The sequence below is a fragment of the Cervus elaphus genome, chromosome 1 (assembly GCF_910594005.1).
Source record: "Cervus elaphus chromosome 1, mCerEla1.1, whole genome shotgun sequence".
Classification (NCBI taxonomy): domain Eukaryota; kingdom Metazoa; phylum Chordata; class Mammalia; order Artiodactyla; family Cervidae; genus Cervus; species Cervus elaphus.
This window is the reverse complement of record NC_057815.1, coordinates 55,537,340-55,565,227: the sequence shown is the minus strand read 5'-3', so window position 1 is coordinate 55,565,227 and position 27,888 is coordinate 55,537,340. Positions and strand designations below refer to the sequence as shown.

Here is a 27,888-nt window from a genome sequence, read left to right as displayed (position 1 = left end):
TCAGCAGAAAAGTACCCCAGACACCCGCATCCGCCACCAGCAAGTGGGGACGGAAGGGAGAGGAGCAGGCGTCATTGCTTAGGGTAAGGACCGGGCCTGAGTGCCCTGAGGACAATCGGAGGGAGCTTTTGTGAGTTACCAACTTAAACTGTGGGAGAGCAAAAGAGAGAGAGAAAATTAACCGGCCCGAACACACTGCCGGCCGTTCGCAGAACAAAGGGACTGAGCAAGTCCAGAGAAGAGCTCGCAGGCTGCAGACCGGCCCAGCCCCGCAGAAGGCAGGGGGGAGGAGAAAGGGGCAGGCTCGGCCCCAAGGACCGCATCCCCTACTGAACTGCAAACAGGCCTCCAGTTTCTAATCAAAGACTTCCTGAGATTCTGGATGGTCGACATCCGCCGGGAGGGTCGCGGCGAGACACAGGGCGCATACACCCGACCGGTGCAGGCGGGGACTGGGGCTGGGGATGCGGAGGGCAGAGGGCGTACGCACCCAACTGGCGCAGGCGGAAACTGAGACTGGGACCGCGGAAGGGAGAGGGCGCGCCGCACCCGGGGAAAGTGCTCCCATCAAGCTCCTGGCTGCCTGAGCCGCTCTGAGGGGTAAGGCACAAAAAGCAGGCGCAGCTTTTTGTTCCGCGCTTTTGTGGAACACCCGAGGGCTGGAACCGCCTGTGGCACAGGGCACCCTCCATATAGAACAGCCGGGAGCCTGAGCAGCGCAGACGGGGAAAGCAGCGCCAGCCCCTCCCCGCAGCATGATGGAACTAGCAACCTGAATAAGAGTCCACCTCCGACCGCCTGTGTCAGGGCGGAAATTCGGCACTGAAGAGACCGGCAAACAGAAGCCAAATAAACAAAGGGAACCGCTTCAGAAGGGACCGGTGCAACAGATTAAAATCCCTGTAGATAACACCAACTACACCGGAAGGGGCCTGTAGATATCGAGAAGTGTAAGCTGGAACGAGGAGCTATCTGAAACTGAACTGAACCCACACTGACCGCAACAGCTCCAGAGAAATTCCTAGATACATTTTTACTTTTTTTTTTAAAGTAAGGAAAAAAAATTTTTTTTTTCTCTTTTATTTTCTTTTAAAATTCCATATTACTCCATTACTCCTTAACTTTCATTTTCATAGATTTTTATGATTTTTTTAATTAGGAAAAAATTTTTTTTCTTGTTTTTTTTTCTTTTTTCCTTTTTCTCTTCTATTTTCTATTTTTCGTTTTCTCTTATTTCCTTTTAAAGTCCCCTATTACTCCTCTACTACTCCTTAATTTTCATTTTCATTACACTATAACCCTACCAAAAAAAAAAAGAGAAGCCCTATTTTTAAACTGAACTTCATATATATTTCTAAAATTTTTGTGTGTTTTGGTTTTTGTTTTTAATATAGTATTTTTAAGAGTCTAACCTCTACTCTAGACTTTTAATCTTTGTTTTTCAGTATATGATATAAATTGTGGACATTTAAGAATCCAATATTCAGTTCCCATTTTTATTCAGGAGTGTGTTGATTATTCTCTCCCAATCTTGACTCTCCGTTTTCTACCTCTGAACACCTCTATTTCCTCCCTGCCCCTTCTCTTCCCAATCCAATTCTGTGAATCTTTGTGGGTGTCTGGGCTATGGAGAACACTCTGAGAACAGACAACTGCGTAGATCTGTCTCTCTCCTGAGTCCCCCCTTTTCTCCTCCTGCTCATCTCTATCTCCCTCCTCCCTCTCCTCTTCTTCATGTAACTCTGTGAACCTCTCTGGGTGTCCCTAACGGGGGAGAATCTTTTCACCATTAACCTATAAGTTTTATTATCAGTGCTGTATAGTTGGAGAAGTCCTGAGACTACTGGAAGAATAAAACTGAAATCCAGAGGCAGGAGATTTAAGCCCAAAACCTAAGAACACCAGAAAACTCCTGACTACATGGAACTTTAAGTAATAAGAGACCGTCCAAAAGCCTCCATACCTACACTGAAACCAACCACCACCCAAGAGCCAGTAAGTTTTAGAGCAAGACATACCACGCAAATTCTCCAGCAACGCAGGAACATAGCCCTGAGCGTCAACATACAGGCTGCCCAAGGTCACACCTAACACATAGACCCATCTCAAAACTCATTACTGGGCACTCCATTGCACTCCAGAGAGAAGAAATCAAGTTCCACGCACTAGAACACTGATGCAAGCTTCCCTAACCAGGAAACCCTGACAAGCCAATCGTCCAACCCCACCCACTGGGTAAAACCCCCACAATAAAAAGGAGCCACAGACCTCCAGAATACAGAAAGCCCACTCCAGACACAGCAATCTAAACAAGATGAAAAGGCAGAGAAATACCCAACAGGTAAAGGAACATGAAAAATGCCCACCAAGTCAAACAAAAGAGGAAGAGATAGGGAATCTACCTGAAAAAGAATTTAGAATAATGATAATAAAAATGATCCAAAATCTTGAAAACAAAATGGAGGTACAGATAAACAGCCTGGAGACAAAGATTGAGAAGATGCAAGAAATGTTTAATAAAGACCTAGAAGAAATAAAAAAGTCAATTAAAAAATGAATAATGCAATAAATGAGATCAAAAACACTCTGGAGGGAACCAAGAGTAGAATAACAGAGACAGAAGAGGATAAGTGAGGTAGAAGATAAAATGGTGGAAATAAATGAAGCAGAGAGGAAAAAAGAAAAAAGAATCAAAAGAAATGAGGACAACCTCAGGGACCTCTGGGACAATGTGAAACGCCCCAACATTCGAATCACAGGAGTCCCAGAAGAAGAAGACAAAAAAGAAAGGCCATGAGAAAATACTCGAGGAGATAATAGCTGAAAACTTCCCTAAAATGGGGAAGGAAATAGCCACCCAAGTCCAAAAAACCCAGAGAGTCCCAAACAGGATAAACCCAAGGCGAAATACCCCAAGACACATATTAATCAAATTAACAAAGATCAAACACAAAGAACAAATATTAAAAGCAGCAAGGGAGAAACAACAAATAACACACAAAGGGATTCCCATAAGGATAACAGCTGATCTATCAATAGAAACCCTCCAGGCCAGAAGGGAATGGCAGGACATACTGAAAGTAATGAAAGAGAATAACCTACAACCTAGTTTACTGTACCCAGCAAGGATCTCATTCAGATATGAAGGAGAATTCAAAAGCTTTACAGACAAGCAAAAGCTGAGAGAATTCAGCACCACCAAACTAGCTCTTCAACAAATGCTAAAGGATCTTCTCTAGACAGGAAATGCAGAAAGGTTGTATAAACATGAACCCAAAACAACAAAGTAAATGGCGACGGAACCACACCTATCAATAATTACCTTAAATGTAAATGGGTTGAATGCCCCAACCAAAAGACAAAGACTGGCTGAATGGATACAAAAACAAGACCCCTATATATGCTGTCTACAAGAGACCCATCTCAAAACAAGAGACACATACAGACTAAAAGTGAAGGGCTGGAAAAAAATATTTCATGCAAACGGAGACCAAAAGAAAGCAGGAGTCGCAATACTCATATCAGATAAAATAGACCTTCAAATAAAGGATGTGAAAAGAGACAAACAAGGACACTACCTAATGATCAAAGGATCAATCCAAGAAGAAGATATAACAATTATATATGCACCCAACATAGGAGCACCGCAATATGTACGGCAAACGCTAACGAGTATGAAAGAGGAAATTAATAGTAACACAATAATAGTGGGAGACTTTAATACCCCACTCACAACTATGGATAGATCAACTAAACAGAAAATTAACAAGGAAACACAAACCTTAAATGACACAATGGACCAGCTAGACCTAATTGATATCTATAGGACGTTTCACCCCAAAACAATCAACTTCACCTTTTTCTCAAGTGCACACGGAACCTTCTCCAGAATAGATCACATCCTGGGCCATAAATCTGGTCTTGGAAAATTCAAAAAAACTGAAATCATTCCAGTCATCTTTTCTGACCACAGTGCAGTAAGATTAGATCTCAATTACAGGAAAAAAATTGTTAAAAATTCAAACATATGGAGGCTAAATAACATGCTTCTGAATAACCAACAAATCATAGAAGAAATCAAAAAAGAAATCAAAATATGCACAGAAATGAATGAAAATGAAAACACAACAACCCAAAACCTATGGGACACTGTAAAAGCAGTGCTAAGGGGAAGGTTCATAGCATTACAAGCTTACAACAAGAAACAAGAATAAAGCCAAATAAATAACCTAACTCTACACCTAAAGCAATTAGAGAAGGAAGAAATGAAGAACCCCAGGTTTAGCAGAAGGAAAGAAATCTTAAAAATTAGGGCAGAAATAAATGCAAAAGAAACTAAAGAGACCATAGCAAAAATCAACAAAGCTAAAAGCTGGTATTTTGAAATAATAAACAAAATTGACAAACCATTAGCAAGACTCATTAAGAGACAGAGAAGAACCAAATTAACAAAATTAGAAATGAAAATGGAGAGATCACAACAGACAACACAGAAATACAAAGGATCATAAGAGACTACTACCAGCAGCTCTATGCCAATAAAATGGACAACTTGGATGAAATGGACAAATTCTTAGAAAAGTATAACTTTCCAAAACTGAACCAGGAAGAAATAGAAGATCTTAACAGAGCCATCACAAGCAAGGAAATCGAAACTGTAATCAGAAATCTTCCAGCAAACAAAAGCCCAGGACCAGACGACTTCACAGCTGAATTCTACCAAAAATTTAGAGAAGAGCTAACATCTATCTTACTCAAACTCTTCCAGAAAATTGCAGAAGAAGGTAAACTTCCAAACTCATTCTATGAGGCCACCATCACCCTAATTCCAAAACCAGACAAAGATGCCACAAAAAAAGAAAACTACAGGCCAATATCACTGATGAACATAGATGCAAAAATCCTTAACAAAATTCTAGCAAACAGAATCCAACAACATATTAAAAAAATCATACACCATGACCAAGTGGGCTTTATCCCAGGAATGCAAGGATTCTTTAATATCCACAAATTAATCAATGTAATACACCATATTAACAAATTGAAAGATAAAGACCATACGATTATCTCAATAGATGCAGAGAAAGCCTTTGACAAAATTCAACACCCATTTATGATTAAAACTCTCCAGAAAGCAGGAATAGAAGGAACATACCTCAACATAATAAAAGCTATATATGACAAACCCACAGCAAGCATCACCCTCAATGGTGAAAAATTGAAAGCATTTCCCCTGAAATCAGGAACAAGACAAGGGTGCCCACTCTCACCACTACTATTCAACATAGTGTTGGAAGTTTTGGCCACAGCAATCAGAGCAGAAAAAGAAGTAAAAGGACTCCAGATAGCAAAAGAAGAAGTGAAACTCTCGCTGTTTGCAGATGACATGATCCTCTATATAGAAAACCCTAAAGACTCTACCAGAAAATTACTAGAACTAATCAATGAATATAGTAAAGTTGCAGGATATAAAATTAACACACAGAAATCCCTTGCATTCCTATATACTAACAATGAAAAAACAGAAAGAGAAATTAAGGAAACAATACCATTCACCATTGCAACAAAAAGAATAAGATACTTAGGAGTATATCTACCTAAAGAAACAAAAGACCTATACATAGAAAACTATAAAACACTGATGAAAGAAATCAAAGAGGACACAAACAGATGGAGAAACATACCGTGTTCATGGATTGGAAGAATCAATATTGTCAAAATGGCTATTCTACCCAAAGCAATCTATAGATTCAATGCAATCCCTATCAAGCTACCAACGGTATTTTTCACAGAACTAGAACAAATAATTTCACAATTTGTATGGAAATACAAAAAACCTCGAATAGCCAAAGTAATCTTGAAAAAGAAGAATGGAACTGGAGGAATCAACCTGCCTGACTTCAGACTCTACTACAAAGCCACAGTCATCAAGACAGTGTGGTACTGGCACAAAGACAGAAATATAGACCAATGGAACAGAATAGAAAGCCCAGAGATAAATCCACGAACCTATGGACACCTTATCTTTGACAAAGGAGGCAAGGATATACAATGGAAAAAAGACAACCTCTTTAACAAGTGGTGCTGGGAAAACTGGTCAACCACTTGCAAAAGAATGAAACTACAACACTTTCTAACACCATACACAAAAATAAACTCAAAATGGATTAAAGATCTAAATGTAAGACCAGAAACTATAAAACTCCTAGAGGAGAACATAGGCAAAACACTCTCCGACATAAATCACAGCAAGATCCTCTATGACCCACCTCCCAGAATATTGGAAATAAAAGCAAAACTAAACAAATGGGATCTAATGAAACTTAAAAGCTTTTGCACTACAAAAGAAACTATAAGTAAGGTGAAAAGACAGCCGTCAGATTGGGAGAAAATAATAGCAAATGAAGAAACAGACAAAGGATTAATCTCAAAAATATACAAGCAACTCCTGCAGCTCAATTCCAGAAAAATAAATGACCCAGTCAAAAAGTGGGCCAAAGAACTAAACAGACATTTCTCCAAAGAAGACATACAGACGGCTAACAAACACATGAAAAGGTGCTCAACATCACTCATTATTAGAGAAATGCAAATCAAAACCACAATGAGGTACCATTACACACCAGTCAGGATGGCTGCTATCCAAAAGTCTACAAGCAATAAATGCTGGAGAGGCTGTGGAGAAAAGGGAACCCTGTTACACTGTTGGTGGGAATGCAAACTAGTACAGCCACTATGGAAAACAGTGTGGAGATTCCTTAAAAAACTGGAAATAGAACTGCCATATGACCCAGCAATACCACTTCTTGGCATACACACTGAGGAAACCAGATCTGAAAGAGACACATGCACCCCAATGTTCATCGCAGCACTGTTTATAATAGCCAGGACATGGAAGCAACCTAGATGCCCATCAGCAGATGAATGGATAAGGAAGCTGTGGTACATATACACCATGGAATTTTACTCAGCCGTCAAAAAGAATTCATTTGAACCAGTCCTAATGAGATGGATGAAACTGGAGCCCCTTATACAGAGTGAAGTAACCCAGAAAGATAAAGAACATTACAGCATACTAACACATATATATGGAATTTAGAAAGATGGTAACGATAACCCTATATGCAAAACGGAAAAAGAGACACAGAAATACAGAACAGACTTTTGAACTCTGTGGGAGAAGGTGAGGGTGGGATGTTTCAAAAGAACAGCATGTATACTATCTATGGTGAAACAGATCACCAGCCCAGGTGGGATGCATGAGACAAGTGCTCCGGCCTGGTGCACTGGGAAGACCCAGAGGAATCGGGTGGAGAGGGAGATGGGAGGGGGGATCGGGATGGGGAATAAGTGTAAATCTATGGCTGATTCATATCAATGTATGACAAAACCCACTGAAATGTTGTGAAGTAATTAGCCTCCAACTAATAAAAAAATTAAAAAAAAAAAAAAAAAAAACCACAATGAGGTACCATTACACGCCAGTCAGGATGGCTGCTATCCAAAAGTCTACGAGCAATAAATGCTGGAGAAGGTGTGGAGAAAAGGGAACTCTCTTACACTGTTGGTGGGAATGCAAACTAGTACAGCCACTATGGAAAACAGTATGGAGATTTCTTAAAAAACTGGAAACACAACTGCCATATGACCCAACAATCCCACTCCTGGGCATACACACTGAGGAAACCAGATCTGAAAGAGACACGTGCTCCCCAATGTTCATCGCAGCACTGTTTATTATAGCCAGGCCGTGGAAGCAAACTAGATGCCCATCAGCAGACGAATGGATAAGGAAGCTGTGGTACATATACACCATGGAATATTACTCAGCCATTAAAAAGAATACATTTGAATCAGTTCTAATGAGATGGATGAAACTGGAGCCCATTATACAGAGTGAAGTAAGCCAGAAAGATAGAGAACATTACAGCATACTAACACATATATATGGAATTTAGAAAGATGGTAATGATAACCCTATATGCAAAACAGAAAAAGAGACACAGATGTACAGAACAGACTTTTGGACTCTGTGGGAGAAAGCGAGGGTGGGATGTTTTGAAAGAACAGCATGTATATTATCTATAGTGAAACAGATCACCAGCCCAGATTGGATGCATGAGACAAGTGCCCGGGCCTGGTGCACTGGGAAGACCCAGAGGGATCGGGTGGCGAGGGAGGTGGGAGGGGCGATCAGGATGGGGAATACATGTAACTCCATGGCTGATTCATGTCAATGTATGACAAAACCCACTGAAATGTTGTGAAGTAATTAGCCTCCAACTAATAAAAATAAATGAAAAAAAAAAAAAAAACAATAGCATTGTGCTCACTTCGGCAGCACATATACTAAAATTGGAACGATACAGAGAAGATTAGCATGGCCCCTGCACAAGGATGACATGCAAATTCGTGAAGCGTTCCATATTTTTCAGAAAGCTATGGTACATATACACCATGGAATATTACTCAGCCATTAAAAAGAATACATTTGAATCAGTTCTAATGATATGGATGAAACTGGAGCCTACTATACAGAGTGAAGTAAGTCAGAAAGATAAACACCAATACAGTATACTAACGCATATATATGGAATTTAGAAAGATGGTAACGATAATCCTATATGCAAGACAGAAAAAGAGACACAGATGTATAGAACAGACTTTTGGACTCTATGGGAGAAGGCGAGGGTGGGATGATCTGAGAGAATATCATCGAAACATGTATATTATCAAGTGTGAAACAGATCACCAGTCCAGGTTGGATGCATGAGACAATGCTCAGGGCTGGTGCACTGGGACGAACCAGAGGGATGGGATGGGGAGGGAGGTGGGAGGGGGGATCGGGATGGGGAACACATGTAAATCCATGGCTGATTCATGTCAATATATGGCAAAAACCACTACAATATTGTAAAGTAATTAGCCTCCAACTAATAAAAATAAAGGAAAAAAAATAATAAAACAACAGCATTTAAAACAGTAGCAAACAAGTCGGTAGAAATAAATGAAGTTACACTGTTGTAAAGCTCTCACACTAGCACAGAGAGGATAAAATTAGAAGTGTGTCACTAGTCTTTGATAATTCAGAGAAAATTCAGTAATAATTATAGAGAAATGTGAGACATTTAATTCTTAAATTCAGCATATATGGGACTTTCCTAGAGGTCCAGGGATTAAAGTTCCGCACTTCCACTGCAGGGGCACAGGTTCGACCTCTGATCACGGAACTAAAATCCCACATGCCATGCAGCACAGCCCCCCTCCCCCCACAAAATTCAACATATACTTACTGAATGCCTGCTATATGCCAAGCACAAAACACATACTATGTACACACAGCAGTGAACAAAATAAATTGTTACAACCAACTCAAAGCCCACCAACTGTGGAATGGATAAATGCATTACAGTTTTTTCATAAAATGGAATACTATTCAACAGTGAAAACAAACTACAATACATATAACATGGATGAATTGCAAAACATAATATTCAGTGAAAGAAGAAAGACATAAAAGATTATCTATGTATTCCTCCATTCATATAAAGTCCAAACACAGGCAAGAATGATCTACAGAATTATAACATTAGAAGTGTATCTTTGGAGAGGAGGAAGGGTTAATGATTGGAACAGAGCATAATGAGGACCTACAGGGTACTGATAATGGTCCATTTTTTAAGTGAGTGGTAGTTAAATTGATGTGTTCATTTTGGTGAGTATTGACCGAGCTGTGTAGTTTGTGTACTTTTGTATATGCATGCTACAATTTCATTAAAAGTCTTTTAAAAGATGGTGTAGTTTATATGCACTGATATGGAAAACTTTAGAGCATATTCCTGGGAAAATTAAATTCTGAGAAGAAGAAGAAACTACTGAATAACAGTTTTATCTGTTTATAAATATATATTGCCTATATACATTATGCAGAAAAGAATTCTGAGAGGGTATCAACAAAATATCAGCAGGAGTTATATCTGAGTGGCATAAATGGGGGGAGGGGGCGCATTTTCTCCCCATATTGGTCTGTTTTTTAAATTTATACAACAAATATGAAAATCCTACATGATAGATATATATGAAAGCTAATTATAAAAGAAAGTCTTTTTATCCTCCTTAATCTAAAGATGATTCATCTTAAAAGAGGAGATAAAAGCCAATGGGAATAGAAAAGCTCTGCTTTCTCTGACTATCTACTAATACAACACCTCAGTTCCAAGCAGTAGGACTATCCTTTCTTTGTTGTTACTGCTACCAAAACAATCTTAAAAAAGCTTTTTATGGACTTAAGCATCTGTCACAGCTTCATTACAAGCTTTGGCCTTCTCCACACTATTTGTATACTCTAGTGTCTTTTATATTCATCTTTGCTTATATCTGTCTTTGCCCTTTTTTTACATCCTTTCTATAACTGCATTCATCAGTACTCCCATCTTATTTTACCTTCTGTTCTTCTCAAAAGTAACATTCCAAGATTTTTTATAGAATGTCTTGTCTTCAAAGAGCAAAACACTGGAAAGTTAAAATTTCACCAACTCCACACAATTCAAACATGTGTTAATACTTGTCACTGAAAGTACATAACTCTTTTATAGCTAACTATAAAATATGACAAACCCTTTCAATGCAGTTACCCAATAGTCAACACTTTTTCTTTTTGGCCATGCTGCTGGCATGCGGACTCTCAGTTCCCCAAACAAGGATCAAACCCATGCCCCCTGCAATGGAAGCTTGGAAGTGCAGAGTCTTAACCACTGGACTGCCAGCGAAGTCCCCCAGTATTCAACATTTTATGTGCTTCATTTTGGGGTTTTCCTAACACTGCTTTGATCAAACCTTTAAACAGTAAATGAAATGCAGAAATATTTACCACAACAGTTTATAAGTACTCAATTTTACTTATATTACATAAAATTTATGCAATGAGAAAAAATAACAACATTTGATCACGCTAACACAACTTACTTTGAGGTATGTCCCCCTTTCATCTCTCTTCATTTGGGTTTGTTTCACATCTATAATTACTTTGCATATATGACCTCAGATTTTCACTTTTTCCCCCAACTATACCATAAGAATTTTCCATGTTTCTATACCCTCCAACATTTTTAATTATAATCATTCCATTCGTGCTGAAGATTACTGGCTCCAGTGTTTAGCTACTATAAATAATGCTGCAAAAAAAATCTTTAAAGTGAAAGTGAACGTCACTCAGTCATGTCTGACTCTTTGCAACCCCATGGACTATATAGTCCATGGAATTCTCCAGGCCAGAATACTGGAATGGGTAGCCTATCCCTTTCTCCAAGGGATCTTCCCAACCTAGGGATCAAGTCCAGGTCTCCCGCACTGCAGGCAGATTCTTTACCAGCTGAGCCACAAGGGAAGCAAAGTAAATAATGCTGCAATAAACATCTTTATATAGTCATTTTTCCATGTTTTTTATTTTATTCTTAGGTTAGAGTCATAGATTCTATGATTCTTAGATTCCCTAAGGCATTATGGAAAAAGCGGTTCTTGAATTAAAGAAGAGAGAATTTCAGGAATTCCCTAGCAGTCCAGTGATTGGGACTCCACACTTTCACTGCTGAGGGCAAGGGTTCAATCCTGGCCAAGGAACTAAGAACCCAGAAGCTGAGAGGCAACACCAAAATAAATAATAAAGGAGAGAGAATTTTCAATAGACAAGAGGACAAGCAAGGCCCTGGATTTGAGCTCTGTGGGGAATACAGAGTGATTCCATTTGGCTGATACATTATATATGTATAAAGGAAAACAATAAGAAATAAAAATTGGAAAGAGGGGTTGAAGCAAGATAAAGGAGGAATTTTATTAAGTGGACAAGTTTTTAAATAACACAGGTTAATGTAACTGGTACATATTTCTCAAAATAAATAAAAACCTTAAGTGGCTCTGAACATGTACGTGGGGCTTCTAAAATTTTTATCTAAAGACCTACCTTAAATCACAAAATTATAAACCATCTCCTATATCAGAACTTTTGTTAAGCTTCAATCTTTTTCAGGTTCCCCTTCTAAAAAGTGAGTTGATTCAAGGGAATGAGAAGACAAGCCACAGACTGGGAAAAAAATATTTGCAAAGAAGACTTAAGTAGACATTTTTCCAAATAAGACATACAGATGGCCAATAGGCACAAGAATAGATACCAAACATTGTGAATTATTAGAGAAATGCAAATCAAAACCACAGTGTGGTATACCTCATACCAGAAGGGCCATCATTAAAAAGTCTCCAAATAACAAATGCTGGAGAGAGTGTGGAGAAAAGGAACCCTCTCCTACAACATGTTGGTGGGAATGTAAACTGTTGGTACAGCCACTATGGGAAATACTACGGAGATTCCTCAGAAAACTAAATGTAGAATTAACATGTGATCTAGCAATCCCATTTATCGGCACATATCCAGACAAAACTATAATTGAAAAAGACACATGCACGTCTGTGTTCACAGCAGCACTATTCAAAAGAGCCAAGATATGGAAGCAATCTAAATGTCCATCAACAGGAGACAGATGAAGAAGATGGGCATGTATATACAATGGAATACTACTCAGCCATTAAAAACAATGCCATTTGCAGAAACACGAACGCAACCAGAGATGATTATAATAAGCAAAGTAAGTCAGAAAGAGAAAGACAAATAACAAATGATATTACTTATTTGTGGAATCTCAAGTATGACACAAAGGAAATAATCTACAAAACAGAAACAGACGTGGGGCACAGAAAACAGACGTGTGGTTGCCAAGGGGGAGGGAGCTGGGGAAGGAATGGAGTGGGAGGTTGGGGTTAGCAGATGTAAGCTATTATATATAGAATGGGTAAACAACAAGGTCCTACTGTATGGGACAGGGAACTACATTCAGTATAATGAGATAAACTGTAATAGAAGGGAATACTTTCAAAAGTGTATGCATAAATGAAACAGTCTGCTGTACAGCAGAAATGAACACATTATAAATCAGTATTTGCAAATAAAGGGCTGCTATCCAAAATATTTTTTAAAAACTCTTAAAACTTAACAGTAAGAAAATGAATAATCCAATATATTAAAAATGGGTAAATGATTTAAACAGGCATCTTTCCAAGGAAGATATACAGAGGCATATTAGCATATGAAAAGACATTCAATACCATATTTTACTTGGGAACTGCAAACACAAATAATGAAATACCATTACACACATATTAGAATGGCCAAAATTCAAAACAATAACAACATTAAACGCTGTCAAGAATGTGGAATAAACAAGAAATCTCTTTCAATTCTGGTAAGACTGAAAAATGGTACAGCCTCTTTGGAAGACAGTGTGGCAGTTTCTTACAAAACTAAACATACTGTTACCATACAACGCAGCAAATGTGCTCCATGTTATTTACTGAAAGAAGCTGAAAACATATATCCACATCAAAACCTTCACATGGATGTAGTTTTATCCATAACTGTTAAAACTTCGCAGCAACCAGTATGTCTTTCAGTAGGTGAATGGATTAATAAACTCTGGTACATCCAAACAATTAAATAATATTCAGCACTAAAAAGGCATGAGCTATCAAGCCAGAAAGAGACATGGAGGTATCTTACATGCATATGTAAAAGCTACATGCATAAGTGAAAGATACCAATCTGAAAAGGCTACATATGATATGATTTCAAGCAAATGATAATCTGGAAAAGGCAAAACTATGGAGACATCTGTTAGATCACAGAAAAAGCAAGGGAATTCCAGAAAAACATCTACTTCTGCTTCACTGACTATGTTAAAGCCTTTGACTGTGTGAATCACAACAAACTGAGGAATATTCTTAAAGAGATGGGAATACCAGAGCACCTAACCTGCCTCCTGAGAAACCTGTATTCAGGTCATAAAGCAACAGTAAGAACCAGACATGGAACAACAGACTGGTTCAAAATCAGGAAAGGAGTATGTCAAGACTGTATATTGTCACCCTGATTATTTAACTTATAAGAAGAATACATCATGTGAAATGCCAGGCTGGATGAAGCACAAGCTGGAATCAAGATTGCCGGGAGAAATATCAATAACCTCAGATATGCAGATGATGCCACCCTTATGGCAGAAAGCAAAGAACTAAAGAGCCTCTTGAAGAAGGTGAAAGAAGAGAGTAAAAAACCTGGCTTAAAATTTAACATTCAAAAAAACTAAGATCAGGACATCACTTCCTCACAAACAGATGGGGAAAAAATGGAGAGAGTGACAGACTTTAGTTTCTTGGGCTCCAAAAATCACTGCAGATGGTGACTGCAGCCATGAAACTAAAGACACTTGCTCCTTGGAAGAAAAGCTATGACAAACCTAGACAGCATTTAAAAAGCAGAGACATCACTTTGCCGACAAAGGTCCATATGGTCAAAGCTATGATTTTTCCAGTAGTCATGTATGGATGTGAGAATTGGACCGCAAAGAAAGCTGAGTGCCGAAGAATGGATGCTTTTGAACTGTGATGCTGGTGAAGACTCCTGAGAGTCCCTTGGACTGCAAGGAGATCAAACCAGTCAATCCTAAAGGAAATCAACCCTGAATATTCACTAGAAGGACTGATGCTGAAGCTGAAGCTCCAATACTTTGGCCACCTGAGGTGAAGAGCTTACTCAATGGAAAAGACCCTGATGCTGGGAAAGACTGAGGGCAAGATGAGAAGGGGATGACAGAAGATGAGATGGTTGAAGGCACCATCAATCCAATGGACATGAGTTTGAGCAAACTCCAGGAGACAGTGAAGGACAGGGAAGCCTGGCATGCTACAGCCCACAGGGTCACAGAATCAGACACAACTGAGCGACTGAACAACAAATGGAGACAGTAAAAAGATTAGTAGTGGTCTAGAGTCAGGAGAGAGGTCATGATGAATAGGTGAAACACAAAGGATTTCTAAGACAGTGAAACTATTCTGCACGATACTATAATGACATACAAATCATTATGTATTTGTCAAAACAGAATGTACAACACCAAGAGAGAACTCAAATGTAAACTACAGATTTAGGGTGATAATAATGTGTCAATGTAGGTTCATCAACTAACAAATGTCCCACTCTACTGCAGGTTGTTGATAGTCAGGGAGGCTGTACATACCAGGGTAAAGGGTATACAGCAACTCTGTACTTTCCCCTCAATTTGCTATGAATCTAAAACTGCTCTAAAAATTTGTCTTTTGTTGTTTTTGTTTTTTTTCTTCCAGTTTTATTGAGATACAATTGTAAAGATTTTTTTGATTGGAGTACAGTTGCTTTACAATGTTGTATTCAGTTTCTACTGTACAGCAAAGTGATCAGCTGTAAGTATACATATTCTCCTCTTTTTTGGATTTCCTTCCCATTCAGGTCACTATGAGCACAGAGCAGAGTTCCCTGTGCTATACAGTAGGTTCCATCTCATTAGTCAACTATTTTATACAAGGGCTTCCCGGGTGGCTCAATGGTAAAGAATCTGCCTGCCAGTACAAGAGGTGCAAAAAATGTGAGCTCAATTCCTGGGTTGGGAAGATCCACTGGAGTAGGAAATGACAACCCACTCCAGTATTCTTGCCTGGAAAATTCCATGAACAGAGGAGCCTGGCAGATTACAGTCCATAGGGTCACAAAAAGTCAGACATGACTTAGCACACACACAAAGTGTATATATGTCAATCCCAATCTCCAATCCATCCTGCTACTCCTTCCCCACCTTGGTAACCATACATTTGTTCTCTATGTCTGTGATTCTATCTCTGCTTTGCAAATAAGTTTATCTATACCATTTTTTTAGATTCCACATTCATGTGCTAATATATATTTTTCTCTGACTTACTTTACTCTGTATGATGATATTTAGGTCCTTTCATGTCTCTGCAAGTGGCACAATTTCATTCCTTTTTATGGCTGAGTAATATTCCACTGTATATATGTACCACATCTTCTCCATCAATTCCTTTCTTGATGGCCACTAATGAGGTATCACCTCACACTGGTCAGAATGGCCATCATTAAAAAATCTTAAACAATAAATGCTGGAGAGGGAGTGGAGAAAAGGGAACCCTTTGCACTGTTGGTGGAAATGTAAATTGATACAGCCACAATGGAGAATAGTAGGGATGTTCTTTAAAAAACTAAAAGCAGTGCTACCATATATTCTAGCAATCCCACTTCTGGGCATATATTCAGAGAACACCATAATTCAAAAAGATACATGCACCACAATGTTCACTTCAGCAGACAACCTAAATGTCCATCAACAGTATAAAGTCTTTTATAAAAAAATAAGTTAACATTTCAAAAAATGAAAAAAAAAGTTAACATCTCAAAAAAATAAAGTTAACATCTCAAAAGCACCTAAGAGTCTCATATGCAGTAGAACAGTAGTTCATTAATGCTTCATTAAATCCTAGCTTGATCATAGAATTACAAACATCAAAATAAGCATGTTAGATGTTAGACCTTATTTAAGCATCAAGGTCTTGATTGGGAGTTACATTACAAGCATGTATTGTCTGTTAAAACTTAACTTGTGCACTTAGGCTCTTGTGTATTTTATTCCATATAAATTAACATCCAGAAAATTCTGAAATTTTAAAGTGATTCTGAAGAAACTTAACTGGGTATTACAGCCCATAAGCAAATAAAATTTCTGCACCTGAAGTTGATTTTTTTTTTTCTGTTTTAAAGTTTTAAAGGAGAGGTGCTACCAAAGATACAAAAATTAGCAATGCAACCACACAGAGAAAGGAAAAAAACTGGAGAGGATAAAGTACAAGGTTAGAAGCTGAAAAGCAGTTGGATAAATTTAGCTGTATTAGCTCACCTCAGAACACTAAATCCTAAACCATGGGGAAAATGACTAGAAGCTACCAGATTTACACTTCAGAATGCTCAACAAGCTCTGACAGTCCCAAGCAAGACTGGCAGTACCAAATAATTCTAGAAGTGAAGGATCAGTGGGACTGTAGGAAAGCCTAGGTAAAAAGCAGTTAAATCCCCAGACACCCTCCCTTCTCTTCACACCTAAGTGACTATCCTTGCTCTACCCTACAGAAGAGTAGAAGCTTAATTAATATCAGGAAAAAATAAAAGAGAGGGTAACTCATCTGTGGGAATGCTTAGCAACTGATAGTAATGATTTCAAACTAAACAGAGAAGAAATGGTTTAAAAGTTTACATAGGGAATGCTGCAACCCCAATAATATTCCTCTTCCTGGCTCCCAAATTTCTGGCAAAGAAACCTATACCTCCCAGGCAAGAGATGGGAGGACCCTTCTCTGGGAAATCTGACAAATCCAAAAGACCAAGGGAGGATGGAAGGATATAAATCTGTAAGTTACCAATTTGGAAGAGTCTATTGCATAGCCATAATAATGAAGACAAAAACAGCCACTTGAAGATGTGAAATTTCAGAAACCAGGAATAAATGAAAAATCTGAAACTCTGAGGGAGGGGAAACCTACAGGATTAGGAATCAGAGTAGCTCTGGATTCTCAACAATCTCAAAATCTAAAAGACAATGGATAGGGACTTCCCCTGTGGTCTAGTAGTTCAGACTTTCACTTCCAATGCAGAGGTTGAAGGTTCTATCCCTGGTTGGGAAGCTAAGATCCCACATGCTTTGCAGCCAAAAACCCAATAAACATAAAACAGAAGCAATACTGTGACAAATTCAACAAAGACTTTTAAAATAGTAGACATTAAACAAATCTTTAAAAAATAAAAAGGCAATCGATCAATAACTTCAAATTTCTGAGGGGAAATATTTCTAGCCAATTCAAAGTATCAATCAAGAATAAAAACATTTCAGACATGCAAGGCCTCTGGAATGTTACTTCCTTTTTATCTTTTCGAAATATGCTACTGGAAGATAGCGCTAACAAAATTAAGAGAAAAAAAAAAGAAGAGGTGAGATTCGGGAATAAAGAGATCCTACACAAAGAAGAGAGAAAAGGACAATCTTCAGAATGATGGGGAAGAAAAGTTTCGGGATATCAGTGGTGCATCAAATAGAACAATTAATATAAAAAGCACCTCAGTCAGCCCAAGGAGAGAGAGCTTCAAGCTGACAGAGATTTAAATGACTGACAGAGTTAGTTGTATCTGAACTAAGGATAAGTAATAGAAAACTAAGTAAACAACAAAAAAGATAATTATTAAGTTCATTTACATCATCAAAATGAAAGCACTGAACACTGACTTAGACAAAATTACAATGCAACATTTAGGAAGATGCCAGGTGAGTAGGAAGTGCTTCTGTGCAGGCAAGTGAAATAGGTTAGGGGAAAGTCAATCCCCATTTTCATGATGGGAAGTCCAAGAAATACAGCCTAATATTTTAGATCAAAAACAGCAATATAAGGTTTATCTACAGACATGGAGTCATAGGAGTCATATCAGTTAGGGTTAGGCAGGGCTGCAAGTGAAAGGAAATCTTAAGCAATAGTAGTTTAAACAAAACAGAAATTTCTCTTTCACACAAATGAAATAATCTAAGGTTGGTATGGAGGATCCATAATTATCTTCTCACTCTACAATCTTCAATATATAGTTTTAATTCCTTGCTCATGATGGCTGCTCAAGTTCTAACCATAACATCTACTGTCTAGTCAGCAGGAAAGGAAAGTAATAATGAAGAGTGTGCTCCTTCCTCTTAAAAACATCTCCCCAAAGCTGAAAATGACTTACTGTTTAGTATTTAATCATATTACTGCAACTAACCACAAGAAAGATTATTAACATTTTTACCCTGTTGTGGGGAAAAAAAATCGCTTCATTAAGATCAAGGATACTTTCAGAATATCAGATGTTATTAATTCTGCAAAATGCATAAAGGATGAGAAATTCCCTAGAGTTAAGGCACTGTAGTTAGTATACTAATAAATTATACATATATATATTTTACCAGATTTTTACATCCAGAAATAAGACTTTTTTTTCTCTCTTAGTTATGGTCTAAGGACAAGATTTTTATGTTGAGTGAGAGAAAAGAAGTACATGCAAAGTAACTAATAATAGCTAACATTTATTCAGTGTTTTCTATATGTACAAAGCCCTTTACAAACATCTCCTTCAATCCTTACAGTCTGGTAGATACTCTCATTAATTCCATTTTACAGGTAAGAATGGAGGATGAAAAAAAAAAAATTAAAAAATTTAAAAAAAAAAAAAAAAAAAAGAATGGAGGATGTAGGTAACTTGTCCAAAGTTTTGCATCTGACAGTACAGGACCTGGGATTCAGTCTCAAGCATTCAATCAAAACTCCACAATCTACAGCCTTGTTTAACACCTGCGTTGTCCTGCTTTATTTCAGTGAAAATTCTCAGTTTCCTTATTTGAATTGAATTAAGATTGTTTGCAGGAAGAGAGAGCTACTCAAGCAAGTTCAATTGAAAGGGAGGTTATTACAAAGGCACAACAACAAAGATCTCACAGAAATCCAAGTTCTTGATTCACAGAAGCCAGACCAAGCCCCAGAACGCAGATACAGGGCCTGGGTTCGCTTACCTCTGCACGCCTTCTCTGTTCTGCCCCCCTTTCTTCCTGTTGGCCAGTTCCTTTGCTCCCGAGTAGTTTCTTACTCCTTTGTGATTTCACTAGCTGTCCTACCACTGCTGTGTGGTTCTTTCGGGCCCTCTGCTGTATGGTTTTCCATGTGGGGGTCTAAATCATATGGACCCATCTTCCCTTTCAGCGGCAAACCACGTAAGTGAACAGGTTGTCCTTTGAGTTCCTATCCTGTCATTTATGAAGAAAGTAAAGTTACATGATCCAAAACACGGCCACTGACCCTTAACATGGCCGTGACACTTCACCTAGAAGTCGGACACGGATCAGTGGGATGGTTAAGATTTATTGATAACTAACTGACCTAGTTTAGGTGAAACTATCAAAAAAAAAGACGGTCATGTGAAATTTTTACTAGATAAATATTTTCCAAGATGCCTTTCACAAAACAGTTCTAGTCAATGCCCTGTGAAGAGAGGTAACTTTGACTAAGTATACATGGAAACTCTGCCTATATTTAGTTCTTGGAGAGTCACAGTGTGGAATGGTATATATAAAATTTCTGGGGGAAAAAAAAGGCAAAAAAAAATTGGGAATCCCTGCAATATGAAATTTTGATGAGCTCTTTAATATAACATTTCCCTCATTTACTTTGTCACAGAACTCTTACTGTGTAACGATATCTCATTGAGCAGTATTTTGGGAAGCACTGCATTAGAGCAAGGTAGTTTTCTTTTCTTAGTCGGGTAGGAGTAGTTATTTATAAAATACTATTGTTAATTCTACTTAGCAGTCATTGACAGTAAGGGATGGTTGTTAAAAACACAGGCTGTGGCATTACAGAGATAGGATTTGAATTTTAGCTCTGCAATGTATTAGATGTGATTTTGGATAAGAGTTCAACTTTTCTGGGCCTCAGTTTGCTACTCAGTGATATATCCCAGCAGATGCATAGCCCAATGCCTGACACAGTGAATACTTAATAAATGGTGATATGTAAAACTGTGTTTCTACTAGAAAATGTTTGGGCGCACAGTTAGGGCAATCATTCTTCTGTAAGAAGTTATCTTATATGGGAAGAGTTTTATCTAGCATAGCAGAATTTATGAGTAAGACTTCATTTTAGGGTAAATATGGAGTAAGTATGGTTTCAAAGAAGAACCTCAATTCACAGAAAAGATATCAGTAGGAGAGAGGCTATTAAATTTTCTACACCCAGGAGTAAAATTTATGGGGGTGGGGGGAGCGGTGTGAGGTGAGGTTACTGTCTGAGACTACTGGATAGGAGTATGTGTGTAGGGAGTGACAATATGGTTAAGAGACTATGCTCTCAAGAGGGCAGACCAGATTTTTAAATCTGAATTCACTTATGATGCTTTGATTTTTAAACCAAAAGTGTACAGACAAATATAATGCCCTGGGTGTAAGCAATAGCCACAGTTCATTTCTGGAAAAAGCAGCTCTCAAGGCTTGCATCACATGTTATGCTTTCTATCATGAGTTCCTTCCTGAGTTCCTTCTACTTTGCCATAATTAACCGGACCAGGGATGTGTATGTACGCCAGTGGCTTTTACATTAGCATGACCTGAGAACTGTTCAGTAGTTCTGTCTCACAATGATGAACTCAGTCTGATCTGCTTCCTCAGGGAATCTGAATATGAGATGGCAAAGAAGGCAGTAAGCAGAAGCCGCAGGACAGCAGAAACCATGAGGTAGAGAAAGCAGTCGTGGAAAAGAAGAAAATGAATCTACAGTCAGAGTGGAGGCAGAATCAGGAAACTGAATGATGACGATGATCAATTAAGAGTTCCTGTTGGGATACCAATTTTATTTCATTCATCCAGTTCTCAATGAGGCCTGATGGTGGAGACTTTTCTTGTCCTTCCACACTACACCACTTATTCTTAACTAAATTTCTAATATGAAGTAATTTAATTGAATCTACATATAGTTCTGGCCATCAGAAAGAGTCCATCTTGCTTAATATTAATACCACCACCCACTTCCTTTAAATAAAGTACAACAGTTCACCCAGTTGGTATAAATGAAGCCAACTGATGAAGCCAGGTGGGAAGAACAGGGCTTCTGTGCCATTACTAACCAGGGGCTGTAATAGCAGGTGGGCCTCTTTCTGTTTGGACATAGCTGCTTCAGTACAGGGGGACAGAGACTTGGGTTTAGGACTCTGCCATCCATTAGCTATGTATGATCTTAGATAATTCTCTTCATTTGGGGGTCAGAGTTTTCTTTCTATAAATTTGAAATTAGTCAAGCTGGGGTTTCTTGACCCAGAAAAGAGACTTTCAGCACAACTGGTCATTGTTCACAGCATTTAGAAATGGTTAGCGATGGCAATAAATCTAAAAGATGAGAGGAAGTAAGTGTAGTCAATCTAAGTAAATATTAAAATATTGACACAGCTTAACTAGGAAAATCTAATAGTTTTCAGTGTTTCTCTACTCTTTTGTTTATGAAAAAAGCGAATGTCTGGGGGATGATATATCTTCACAGATGAGACATTAATACCATATGTTTCTGCTTTTTTCTCCTTTATTTATATTTCAAATATTTATAGCCATTTCCTCTAAAGAACTTGACAAAACAGGTAGATTTGTCTTTCAATCAGTACTTCCCTAGGCTTTGAGTCAAACTGGCTGCTAGTTGTCCCCCAGTATCTGTTTTTCCCTGTTATTCAGTAATGGAACCTTTGGTTTTTAGCTGAGTATGTGGCTATCTGGAAGAAAATTATGTCCCATCTTTCTCTCACTCAACATAAAAATCATGTCCTTAGACCACAACTAAGAAAGGAAAAAAAAAACCTTATTTCTAGATGTAAAATGCAGAAAATCTTGTTTTTAGATCTTATTTTTACATGTAAAAAGTTTGGTAATTTTATTTTTTAAATTTACTAGTACACTAACCACAATATCTTAACTCTAGAGAATCTCTCACCCTTTCTACATTTTGCAGAATTAATAATAAATATTCTGAAAATATCTTTGATCTTAATGAAATTATTTTTTTCCACAACAGGGTAAAAATGTTACATCAATACCAGAGACACCTTATCTAAAAAACATCAACACTGTAAAAGATTCCAAAACATAACAACTTTTAAAGGACAACAAAATATTTTATAAAATAATACATTATTTCTCTTATTCTAAGATTATATCTGGAGTCAATAAACAAACATACTATGATAACAAGAAACAAAGGAAACAAATACATGCTAGCTGCAAGTGAGGTCTTTTTGTAACAATTTCAAATCCAAAGACAAGTGATTCCATTACTATTGACTGACTATATTTTTAACTCTATTAATACCTGGATCATATTAGATTACTTCACATATTAAAATATTCATTTTAATGAACCTGTCCCCACCCATAATGTGATAATAAAAATAAAAGTCTATACTGTTTTTACTTCAATAAGATTATCTTTCACAAGTCAGTGAATCTGTGTTCAATAAAGAAACAATTTGAGCTCATATTTGAGCACTACCATATATAAAGCAGCAATTCAATTATAAAATGAAAACAATCCAATTTTGATATGGACAAATGATTTGAACAGACACTACGTCAAAAAGCATAAGAAAAAAATAATCAACAACATTAGTCAGAGAAAACAACAACATTAATCAGAGAAACCAAACAATGAGATGCTACTATACACATACCAGAATGGCCAAATATTTAAAAGTCTGAAGACACCAAATATTGATAAGATTGTAGAATAACTGCAACTCTTATACATTGTTGGTAGGGGTGTAAAATGGTACAACCACTTTGGGAAAATATGTTGCAGTTTCTTATAAAATTAAGAATACACCCACTATGACCCAGAAATTTAACTAAGTATTGACTGAAGAGAAATGAAAAAATATTGTCACAAAAAGACTCATAGGAATATTCATAGCAGTTTTATTCATTATAGCAAAAAATTGGAAACAACCTAGGTATCCACCAATAGAATGGATAGACTGTCTTATATACACAATAGAATACTACACAGCCAAAAAAAAAAAAGAAACTTCTGATAGACCTAACAGTATGGGTCAAAAACATTATGCTAAGTGTGTGCATAATATAAAGGTGTGCATGCTATATAATTCCATTTACAAGAAGTTCTAAAATGGGGAAAATTAATCCAGGGTGAAAAAAAAATCAGACTGGTGACAGTGATTATTTCTAGGAGGGTTGGGGGCAAGAAATGACTGGGAACAAGCATAAAGGAACATTCTGGGATAACAGTGCTATAATACATCATGATAGGGGACTGCGTTATACATATGTGTTAAATTTCCAAGAATGGAAACTTAAGATTTGTGTATCTCATTTTATATAGGTTTTACATTGAAAGAAAAAAGGTCCAAAAAATATCACACTCTAGTTCATAATATGCATGCCAAACTAATTAGGAAGAAGTACACTGAAACCAACAATTTACTTTGAAATGCATCCCCCAAAAAGATGGATAAATGGGTGATAAAGAAGTGAACAGAAGCATTAATATGGGATAAACTAAGTACAGTAAAATGTTAATTGTACAGCATAGGTAGTAGACATTTGGTGCTCACTATAAACTTCATTCAGCTTTGAAAAAAAACTTTTCTTCCAATCACACTACATGGCTTGAGGGATGTTGTTCCCCAATCAGGGATCAAACCCAGGTCCCAGCAGTGAACACACCAAATCCTAACCACTGGATCACAGGGGATTCTCTAAAGTTTTTCATAAACAAATGTAGGGAGGGGGAAAAAAACTTACTCCATCACTCAAGATTCAACTCAAAATCAATTACTTATGAGCCCTTTCCTGTTACCCTTAGCATTGGAAGGGTGCAAAGTCTTACTGTCTTACTAGTCAGACTTACTAGTCTTACTGCCAGTAGCATTAATTTGGCAAGTTTATGTTAGTTATCTTTTCACATACTGTCTTATATTTACAAAATAAACTGTAAGCCTTTTGGGGGGACTGCTTCTTGAGAGTGGGAATAAAAAAGACTGCAGTGATCTGTTGACTATTTTTTCTTTGTAAGTAAAAATTCTTCAATGAGCCATAATTCCCAAAAAACAACCTATCAGTCAACTTAAATACCAGTATATATGCACACACAACACACATACATGCATCTGAAAACTAACAACCATTATAACCTTTAATCAATGCTTGTGTTTTTTGTTTTTTTGTGAGTCCTTGCCTATTAATGAAATATACTATGCTTACTGAATTCAACTACTCAAGCCACATGCACAAAAAGAATTGGTCAGCTCTTTCTCAAAATACTCTGTGAAGTGCTATGGCACCAGAGGTCTCAGATCTTTGAGGATAAAGGTGTCTTTAGGAAGTTAAATGAAGGCTATAACTCTATGATCACAGAAGATGAAAAAACATTTACATAAAAAGTGATGCCATTCTTTAAAATTGACATCTTCCCATTGTTCAATACAACATTTAATTAACCTTAAGAAGTTTTGTTATTTTCATGTTTAAAAATTATATACAATATTTATATTTAGGATCTTAAAATTTCCTGTCACTTTACAAATACCTTTTCTCTGTATCTGTTAAAGGACAATAATAAAACATTTAAGAATCTGTTATCCTCCTTTAAGGAACATATATATCAGGATAAGAAATCAATATTTAGACATGAGCAAAAGGAAAGAAGCATATAAATCATACATATTTTAATTTTAATAATTCTACATTTTTGTCCCCAAAAGAAAAAATATGAAGCAGGAAGTACCAGATATAGTAAACACTCAAACAAGTTTTTCTTAATTCATCTGAATTGTCATGACATAACTCTGAAAGAAACTACAATTTACTTTCAGTTTAGAGGGGCTTCCCTCACTGCCATGTATGAATAACCAAGAGAATGATTACTGTAGCCTTAAAACATTACTGATAACTATGATTGGTTCAAACTGCAGAAACGTTAACTTATTATGAAGAGAAATGCAGTAACTTCTACTGGAACAAACTATGAATGATAAATAAGCAGGTGGCTTTTACCACTAATCTGAGCGTAAATATGAACAAGTACCTAATTAACAGGCTTTAGATGCCTCAAGGACAAAGTTAAGACTGTATAAAATCTCCATGTTGTACTTACTAATATAAAGTGAAAAGTTAAAGTGAAGTCGCTCAGTCGTGTCTGACTCTTTGGGACCCCATGGACTGTAGCCCACCAGGTTCCTACAGCCATGGGATTCTCCAGGCAAGAATACTGGAGTGGGTTGCCATTTCCTTCTCCAGGGGATCTTCCTGACCCAGGGATCGAACCCAGATCTCCCGCATTGCAGGCAGACGCTTTAAACCTTTGACCATATTAGAGAATATTCAACTACTTTACCTAGAAAATTAACAAAAAAGAATATGTCACATTGAATGGAAAATTTATCCTAGCCAAAATAAGTCTCTGGAATACAATTAATATACTTAAAAATTCTTAAAGGAAAAGTGAGAGAACACTTTAACAGTCTAAGTTATCTATCTAAAAGGCAAAAAAGTATTTAATATTAAAAAATAATATAGCTCTAGCACTATTTGGAAAATTTATCCAAACAGGTCTTAAACAATGATCTGATAATTATAAAAAATATTCTTGATTTATGAAGTTAACATAAAAAGTAAAAACTACAAGATAGTTCAAAGCACCTATATGAATGTGCTTCCAGCTTAGAAAAGCACACCAAGGGACATGTGGAAACAGCAGGCAGCCTGGGATCTTAGTTAAATTCCAACATTCCAAATTCCAATTCTACTACTGACACACTCCCCTCTTCATGGCTCTAGAGTATCACTTATAACGAAGACGAAATGGAGCAACCATAAACTTCCCTATATTCCAATTAGCAACTGTACACAAAGTGACTTGGTCTCCATTTTTAACCCTAGTGATCAAAATAATTCAGGGAAGTTAAAATTAGCTTCTTACCAGAAAAAAAGCTGAGAATAAGTGATTTAGTGGTTATAATGAACACTATTTATGCTAGAAATTCTCTTTTTAGGAAAGATGTATTAACATATATTCACACATGCAAAAACAATAGGTACCATTGTTTAATGCCTTTTTTGCTCCGCACAAGATCCTCCTCGTGTGCTGTGCTGTGCTTAGTCGGTCAGTCATGTCCGACTCTTTGCGACCCCATGGACTGCAGCCCGCCAGGCTCCTCTGTCCATGGGATTCTCCAGGCAAGAATACTAGAGCAGGTTGCCATGCTGTCCTCTAGGGGATCTTCCCAGCCCAGGGATCGAACCAGGTCTCCCACATTGCAGATGGATTCTTTTCCATCTGAGCCACCAGGGAAGTCTTCTCTGGTGGCACAGTGGTTAAAGAATCTGCCTACAATGCAGGAAACATGGGTTTGATCCCTGTGTCAGGAAGCTCCCTTGGAGTAGGAAACAGCAACCTGCTCCAGTATTCTTGCCTGGGAAATTCCATGGACAGAGGAGGTGGGGGGCTAAAGTCCATGGGGTCGCAAGAGTCGGACACGACAGCATGCACACAAAGGATAAACTGAGCTCGGCAGCCATGTGATTTGTCCTCAGTCACATTCCAGAAGATGGTTAAGCAGAAATTCAAACTCAGGTTGTCTGACTCAAGAATTTATGCTCAATTGTGATCAACCATCTCACGCAGATCCTCACTGCAAAAGTACAGAGCAGGAAATGACACTATTTGGAAGACCTTTCAGCAAGGACAGAGCACTGAGGCTGTAGACGACTAGGGAACACCACTCACTATGGCTCTGGAGAAGAAACATCCCTGTCACGCAGGACAGTGTGACTGCATGATTCAGGTAATGCAGATTTCCTCTGCCACTGACTTAGATACCTTGAGGCACCCTGGGTATGAATTTGAAGCCAGTGACAAACTATGGAAAAATTAAACACAGAGTGATATAAACATTTTACTGAAAAAAAACTACTTTAGTAGCAGTATGAAACTAGCTGGAGAAGAATTTAACTGAAAGGATGGCCTGAACAATGGCATTAACTGTGGGAACATATAAGAAAAGTGAGACAAATTTAAAAAGAAAAATAAAACACTTTGAAGTGAAAGTGAGAAAGGAAAGGAAAAGTGTGGCAAGTTTCTAACTTGGGTAAATCACCAAGAGGAAAAGGTTTGGAAGAGCACGTTTACTTGAAAATGTTGAATTTCCAGTTCCTAGGTGGATTTTTTTCCCCCCTGCAGGCAGTTCCACCTCCTAATCCTTACCCACACAGCCCCCTGCTAGTATCCTCTTGATGCCTTGAGTGAATGAAATCGCTCAGTCGTGTCCAACTCTTTGCAACCCCATGGACTATAGCCCACCAGGCTCCTCCATCCATGAAATTTTCTAGGCAAGAGTACTGAAGTGGG

The 27,888-nt window shown here is 37.7% G+C and overlaps 1 protein-coding gene and 1 non-coding gene across 4 annotated transcripts in view; one reads left to right on the top strand and one right to left on the bottom strand.

Annotated features, from left to right (window-relative positions):
• Positions 1-27,888, bottom strand: part of SBF2 (SET binding factor 2) — a 494,424-nt gene that overhangs the window by 442,764 nt on the left and 23,772 nt on the right. The window lies entirely within an intron of this gene.
• On the top strand, positions 8,326-8,432 carry LOC122703872. The gene has a single exon (XR_006343637.1). It is a non-coding gene; the product is annotated as a U6 spliceosomal RNA (small nuclear RNA).